Raw genomic sequence first — 8,306 nt, 5'->3', positions numbered from 1 at the left:
GTCCAAAGACACACCCTGTGGCATTCCTGAGATGCAAAAATTGCAAGATGCCCTAGCTCCACGCTACACCTTGAAAGTGCACCCTCAAGAAATGCGCGGGTCTCTGTTGTTTCGAGGCCAGGATTTTAAGGATGGAAAATACATTCATGTTTATCATCACGATGACCATTTCGATACCATTACCAGTATCACCGGATTCCTGGGATACGGTTATTATTGTGAGAAATATGATTATGGTTATAACAATCGAGAGCAACACAAGCATTGTGGATTGAAATGCCCAGGATGTTTGGCCTCTCCACCCTGTCTGAGCGAAGAACCAGTGCCTTGTTCGACTTGTCTGCGCACGTTTGTCAGCCCTGCCTGTTACCAGCAACATTTGAAAACACAAGGTTCACAGAAGAAATGTGCTTGTCAACTCCTGAGATTGTGCCCTACGTGTGGAAAAGGCATACTTACCAACAATGCCAAGCCACACGTATGTCGAGGAAAGAAAAAATGTCACATTTGTCACCACATCGTGGACTTGGAACACGAATGTTACGTGCAAAAATACCAACCCCCACCAGAGAAAGAGGACGGTCACAAGAAGAAAGGCAATTTCATCTTTTTCGATTTCGAATGCATGCAAGAGACTGGCATTCACATCCCTAATTTCTGCGTGGCTCATCGAGCGTGCGAGAAGTGCATTCAAGAACATATCTTCAGTCATTGCCCTCACTGCAGCAAGATTCCTGGAGGACGTGAAAACATCTTTCGGGGACCAAACACGTTAGCCGATTTTGCCCAATGGGTCTTAGACCCCATCGACAAGACGTGGAGCCAAGAGGACATCGAACGTTACGGAGATTGTCATCGTCATGCCACGGTGATGGCTCACAATTTCTCCGGATACGATGGACAGTTTCTTTTGAGGTACTATACGGAACATGGCACCGAACGTCCTAAAGTGATTTTGAACGGAGCCAAAATCATTTTCATGCAAGTGGGACAAGTACAGTTTAAAGATTCGATGAGTTACTTGGCCATGCCTTTGAGCCGAATGCCTAAAACGTTTGGAATGACAGAAATGGCTAAAGGGTACTTTCCACACTTTTTCAATACGGAAGCCAATCAACATGCTGTTCTACCCCATTTGCCTGAGGCTCACTATTACGACCCCGACAACATGCGTACCGAACAACGAGAAGCTTTCTACGCTTGGCACCAAGCTCACGCCTCGGACCCTTTCGACTTTCAGGAAGAAATGTTAAAGTATTGTCGTTCCGACGTGGACATTTTACGGCGTTGCTGTGGAAAATTTCGAGAACTGTTCATGGAACACGGAGGGGTCGATCCTTTGAAAGAAGCTTGCACCATTGCCAAAGCGTGTTCCTTAGTGTATCGACAACGATTCATGCCTGAAAACACCGTGGCTGTCATCAGTCCTCAAACGACCCACTATGTCAAGCGTCAATACTCGGTCAAAGCCCTACGTTGGTTACATTACTTGTGCGACAAGGAAGACAAATGGATTCAGCATGCCCGCAACGGAGGAGGCGAAAAGACCATCGGAACGTATTCAGTAGATGGCTGGGACTTAGAAAACCCCAAGATCGTGTACGAGTTTAACGGTTGCTTATTTCACGGATGTCCCGTCTGTTACCCTGACCGTGACACTAAAAATCAGTTTTTGCAACGAACCATGGAAGACTTGTACCAGGACACTTGTCAGCGACGCCTAAAGTTAGAACAGCAAGGATACCAAGTGGTGGAAATGTGGGAACACGAGTACGATCACCGTTTGAAAACCGATCCCGAGTTTAAACGCCTCGTGGAAAGTTACCAGTTCATGGACCCGCTGAACCCGAGGGATAGTTTGTACGGAGGAAGGACCAATGCCACCTGTTTGCTGTACCAAGCCGACGAAGAGAAAGGAGAAGAAATCAAATACCTGGACGTGTGTTCGCTGTATCCCTACGTGTGCAAATATTGTCGCTTTCCTGTAGGGCACCCGCAATTGTTCACGGAACACATCGACCTGAAAAACATTCGACAATACGAAGGCTTGATCAAGTGTAAAGTTTTGCCTCCCACGAACCTATACCATCCCGTCTTACCTCACCATTGTCAAGGCAAACTGATGTTTCCATTGTGCCGTACTTGTGCCGAAACGTGCAACCAGCACCAACCTTGCCATCACAGCCAGGAAGAACGTGCCTTGACGGGAACCTGGGTCAGCGTGGAATTGTTCAAAGCTCTGGACATGGGATACCAACTGTTAGAAGTGTACGAAATTTGCCAAGAACAGTACCACAAAGGTGACCCTACTCAGAAAGGCATTTTCGCCGACTACGTGGATGCCTTTTTGAAACTGAAACAAGAAGCCAGCGGCTATCCTTCCTGGTGTCACACTCCCGAAGACCAAATACAATTCAAAGAGAAATACTACGCACAAGAAGGCATCTCTTTAGACCACATCGAAAAAAACGAAGGCAGGCGATCGTTTGCCAAAGTGATGTTAAATTGCTTGTGGGGTAAAATGGCACAACGACCGTGTTTACCCAAGACGGAATATTTGACAGAACCTTCCCGCTACTTCCAGATGATTCACGACAAAACCAAATACATGAAACACGTGGACGTCGTTCGAGACGATTTGATCTTGGTCAATTACGAAGAAGATCTGGACTTTGTACAAGACGACCCTTTTGGAAATGTCATCATTGCGGCTTACGTGACAGCCCATGCTCTCTTAAAATTGTAGGAAGCTTTAGAACTGTTAGAAGAACGCGTCCTGTACTTTGACACGGACAGTTGCATTTACATCCATCACCCGATTCAACAGCACCCTGACATCGAAGGAGACCGTTTAGGAGCCTGGACAGACGAGCATCCCGACGACAAGATTCTAAGTTTCGTCAGTGGTGGTCCCAAAAATTACGGCTACGAATACCGGGACAAACAAGGAGAAGTGCACACGACGTGCAAAGTGAAAGGACTGACTCTGAATCATCGTACCAGTCGAGTGGTCACCTTTGGGGTATTGAAAGAAGCCTTGCAATCGGGAGAGGATGGAAACTTTAAAGTGACCACCTATCAACCGAACAAGATTGTACGTTTACCCACTCACCACATCGTCAGTCGACCCTTGGAAAAAGTCTATCAAATTGTATACCAGAAGCGAGTGCGACTTCCCAATCACTTCACCTTACCGTACGGTCACGTCGGTATTGGTCTGTATATGAAAAGGAACCCTAGGCAAGATCGATAGTTCATTGTTCATTGAAGTAACTTACCATGTCGTTGACGAAGAAGAAACCAGATTGGTTAGGAGTCAAATGTTGGACATCACCGAGACCAGGGTTTTGAGGCTTGGACACAAGAGGTGGCCCAGTATGCACGAGAGTTATTCAAGGAAAAAAGTTACTTTTCAACCTGTGTTAGTGACGGTGCCAGAAGAACCCGTCACCCAGGACAGGACTGTCGTGGACAGGCCTGAAAGACCCTTTCGGGAGGACACTTGTGTGACCTTACCCCTACTATAGAACTGGTTAGAACTTTACCCAAAACATGTTGTACAGACACTTGTGTTTATTCCACGTTCATGGTTATCATGTGCCTTTTATTCTTGTACTTAAGCCTTTGGCTTTTATGCATTTTTGTCTTTCGTATTCATGTTTGAAACATTCAATAAACGTGTTCTGAAAAAGTATATAAACTCTTGTCTTGTTTGTTTTTCGTGTCACAAGTGACATTTCTCACACCATGGCTACCTCTGCTGTCTCTGCTCCCTCTTCCTCTACTGTCAAAGTCATCGACGAACACTTAGATCGTGCCAGTTGGGAGGCTTTGTATCTTCGCCATCCCTTTAACATGCTCATTGCTGGACCTAGCGGTTCAGGCAAAACCGAATTCGTCAAACGTTTGATCGAACATAAACATCATTTGATCGATCGACCCCCTCAACGAATCGTGTGGTGTTACAAAGAGTGGCAATCGGCGTACAGCCTCTTGCGAGAAAGTCAAGGCGATTCCATCGTGTTTGTGGAAGGCATTCCTAAAGAAGACGACGGCATCGTCTCTGACTCCCGTCTAACCCATTTGGTCATTTTCGACGACATGTTAGGAGAAGACGAAGAAGAAATTAAACTGTGGTTCACGCGCAAAGGGCATCACCGTAATGCCAGTGTCGTTTACATCACCCAAAATTTGTTTCAACAAAGTAAAGCCCATCGCACCATCAGTCTCAATGCGCATTACGTGGTCTTGTTTAAAAGCCCTCGAGATAAATCGCAAGTGCAAGTCTTAGCCAAACAGTTAGGAACGCCTTGGCTGACTCAGGCGTACGACGATGCCACTCAAACTCCACACGCCTATTTACTCGTCGATTTGAAGCCTACGACTCCCGAGGATTTGCGATTTCGTACCCATTTGTTTCACCACTGGTGCCAAGACGGAGGGCCTGTCCTGTACACGTCTCCGTCCTCGACTTCATTTCACTCCCCATAAAAAAATCTATAAAAATCTCAGACCCTTTTTCGTCTGTCTCACTCTCAGTGCGAACATGACGTCCCTTCAGTCGCATCTTCCCGTCAAATTGATTCGTGCCTTGTATGGCATCAGTCGAGAAAAAGATCCACAAACACGAGTTCGTGTCTTAGAAGCTAGTCTCAAAGAAGTCTTACAATGGTTCACGGTGACGGCACGTCAATTACTCCAAGGAATCATTCAGATTCCTCATCAAACCAAACGCTTTTTCGATCGAAACAAAGTCGCTTTGGTCCAATTGGCCGATCCCCGCATCGACACTCAAACCAAAAAACAAATCATTTTGAAACCTGGAGGGAGCGGTACTCTAGGAGGGGTCATCATTCGCTCACTCTTAAGATGGGATCCTAATGCCCCCAAAGTTATACCCAAGACAAAAGTCCAACGAAGCCCAAAGAAGAAAAAGACCAGGTCCCCAAGGAGAACTTCTCCAGTGGCAGGACCCTCCTCTGACCAGACACCACCCCGGAAAAAGAAAAGAAGCCCCCAGAAAAAGAAAAGTCCACAGAAAACTAGTCGCAAGAGAGGCACTTCGGCCAGGACGCAACCTTACACTCGCAAACCACGACATGCCACAGCGGTGACTGCGTCTCCGGCAGCTTCACGTTTGTCCACTTCTCCGTTAATGACACCCAGAACTGAAGAGTACTTGGAGACGTTGATCACACCAAGAACTTCTCCGTTGATGACCCCCAAAAGAACTTCCCCAGTGGCAGGACCTTCCAATTTAGTGGCAGTGGCTGCTGCTCACAAAGTACCTTCTCCCAAAATCAAAGTTCAAGAAAGATCGGGCATGTTACAAAGTTTACTGGATTTGTCCAAGCAAGAACTGGCTCGATTTAGTCCGTTGCGTACCCTTGCACGACGTGTCATGCCTGTCCTCAAACTGATACGACGTAAAGACAATCAGTGGCGACGCGTTCCAGTATAAAAAAGGCCTGTGACCAAGTCGGGTATCAGCGTTTTTTCGGTGCTCCTGAAGACTCAAAGATGTCACCCTCCAGAAAACCCCAAGGAAAGAAAAGGAAAGGACTGCCACCACGTTTAGCCAAACATGGGGACATGTTATCTGTCCTGTCCAAAGCTTCTCCACCCCTACGAAAAAAACTCATTCAAACGGCCTCCAAAGAGGTCATCGATACCGTGTGCGAATGTTGTTTGAACGTTTTGAAAGGCACGATCCCTTTGTCCAAACACCAGAAACAATGCTTAAGCAAACATCGTCACGTTCTTCGCCAAATGGTTCGAAAGAAAATTCCCATTCGTCAAAAAAAGAAGATGTTAGTGCAACGTGGAGGTATTTTACCTCTCTTGTTAGGCCCCATACTGAAAGGAGTCTTGGGAACCATGTTGGGAGGACTGGTGGGAGCAAGATAAAAAGGCCTTCGGAAGTCCCAAGATCTCAGAATCGACCCCTGACAACCCCATGGAAGGACGAAAACTAGCTTTAGTGCCTTACAAACGATGAATGGAATACCATCGGTGGCAAGAACAACACACCCCGCATTTACCTCCCAATCCCCATTTGAGCGAGATGTCCCAGTTACAACACGAATTGCAGTCCTTGATGGATCGCCAAGATTTGTCCGAAACAGAAAAAACGCAAAAGTACGGTCAACTCTTGCAACGACTGCAACTCTTTCACCAGAAAGCGTTAGACGAAACAGCTCTACCCACTCTGAAAGATTTTAAGACCTTGATGAAAAGTCCAGCACCATCACCAGTACCAGTACCAGTACGACCAGTACCCGTGACCAAGACAGAAAAAGGAGAAGAAGAGGAAGGGTTTCAAACTCCACCAGAAAAAGTACGCAAGTTAACAACACCACCTACCTCCAGAATTGGATGGATTAAAAAGATGATGGCCACCCCTTCTTCCTCACAAGAGAAAAAGAAAGTGAAGACAGAAGTGAAGACAGAAGTGAAACAAGAACCGATATCCCCCGCTCAGACATCCTTCTCCTCTTCAACACCTATTGCTGGCCGCACACGCAAAGCATTGCAATCCAAGAAAATACCCCAAGAGAAAAAGAGTAGCATCCTCCAAGAGTGGGTGTCTTATTAACACACCAACCAACACAAAAAAAATGGAAAAAGTCTTAGCCAGCATTTACTACGATCCCTCGCATCCTGCAGGTTACGCAGGAGTTCAAAAATTGTATCGTGCTGCCAAAACTCGACTGAAAAGTCGCCGTTTACCTCAAGTGCAACGATGGTTACAAGAACAAGCTACCTACACTTTACACAAACCCATTCGACGCAAGTTTGCCAGAAGTCGCACCCGAGTGGAAGGCATCGATCATCAATGGCAAGCCGATTTAGCCGATGTCTCTCATTTGGCCAGCTACAATCGTGGCTACAAATATTTGTTTTGTGTCATCGACGTCTTTTCCAAATTTGCTTGGGTCGTGCCCTTGACTTCCAAATCGAGCAGCGAGTTAGTGCGAGCCTTGCAACGAGTGTTGAAACAAAGCGGTCGTCACCCTCTTCGATGGCAAACGGACAAAGGTACCGAATTTCTGAACCAAGCTTTCCAAAAAGAATTAAAGAAACGTGACATTCATTTTTTTACCACCGAGAATCCCGAAACCAAAGGCAGCATCGTGGAACGTTTTCAACGCACTTTGAAAGAACACATGTGGAAATATTTTACGCATCACCACACTCTGAAGTACATCGACATCTTACCGCACCTGGTGCAAGTGTACAACCAATCTTACCATCGAAGCATCGGACGTGCCCCGCAAGACGTGACTCCCGAGAACGAAGTGTTGGTGTTTGAGCGCCTGTTTGGTACGTCCCCGACGAGGGCTGTCCCCAAGAAAAGTGGAGAGTTGGCCGTAGGAGATTGGGTGCGCATTGGCAAAACCAAACGCACTTTCGACAAAGGTTACTTACCTAACTGGACGACCGAATTGTTTCGCGTCACTGGACGAGTGCATGGCTGTCATCCTGCCGTCTATAAATTGGAAGACATGAACGGAGAAGTGCTCAAAGGAACGTTTTATTTGCCCGAGTTACAACGTGTGACCAAAAAAGAAGACGACGTGTACGACATCGAAAGCATTCTCGAACGCAGAACCCGTAAAGTGGGCAAACGACGTGTCAAAGAAGTCAAAGTACGTTGGAAAGGATATCCGCCCAGTTTTGATTCTTGGATCGACGCTTCGCAAGTCATCGACTATAAAAAGAAGTGACCATCATGCCTTTTCACACAGCAGACGCAGCTACGTCGACCACTCCTCCTTCCCCTAGTTCTTCTGTGCAAGATTTACAAAAACAACCCTTGTGGGTGTGGTGTGGAGAACGTGTGCCTAAAACGCAAATCGTCTTTTTCTGCCAAATCTTCGTGGTGTATTGTGTCATCGGGGCAGCCATCGCCAATTTGAGTTTGCAACAAGGAGACAAACAATTGTGGACCATTTTATTGAGCAGTTGCATCGGTTACCTGCTTCCTAATCCCTCCCTGAAATTCACCTCGAACGGGAACCCCGGGAACCTTGTGTCCAGTGCCAGTGCCAGTCACCACTTCAATCACAACCAGAACCCCATTTTAGACGGAGACACGCCTCTGACGTCCAGTAACCCCTCGGACAGCCACAGAACTCTGGAATTATGAGTCACCAAAACCAATTTTACTTAACTTTACCCAGTGACAGTTCCATGGAGGTGTTTCCCAAGAACACGTTGTGCTGTTACACGGCCAAATTACCTCAGGCCATCCAGTTAGATCACGAAGCCCATTGGGAAGTGGCTTTAGTAGAAATGATTCACCC

The sequence above is a fragment of the Sinohyriopsis cumingii genome, chromosome 12 (assembly GCF_028554795.1).
Source record: "Sinohyriopsis cumingii isolate HCF-2022 chromosome 12, ASM2855479v2, whole genome shotgun sequence".
NCBI lineage: Eukaryota > Metazoa > Mollusca > Bivalvia > Unionida > Unionidae > Sinohyriopsis > Sinohyriopsis cumingii.
This window is presented reverse-complemented; position numbering follows the sequence as displayed.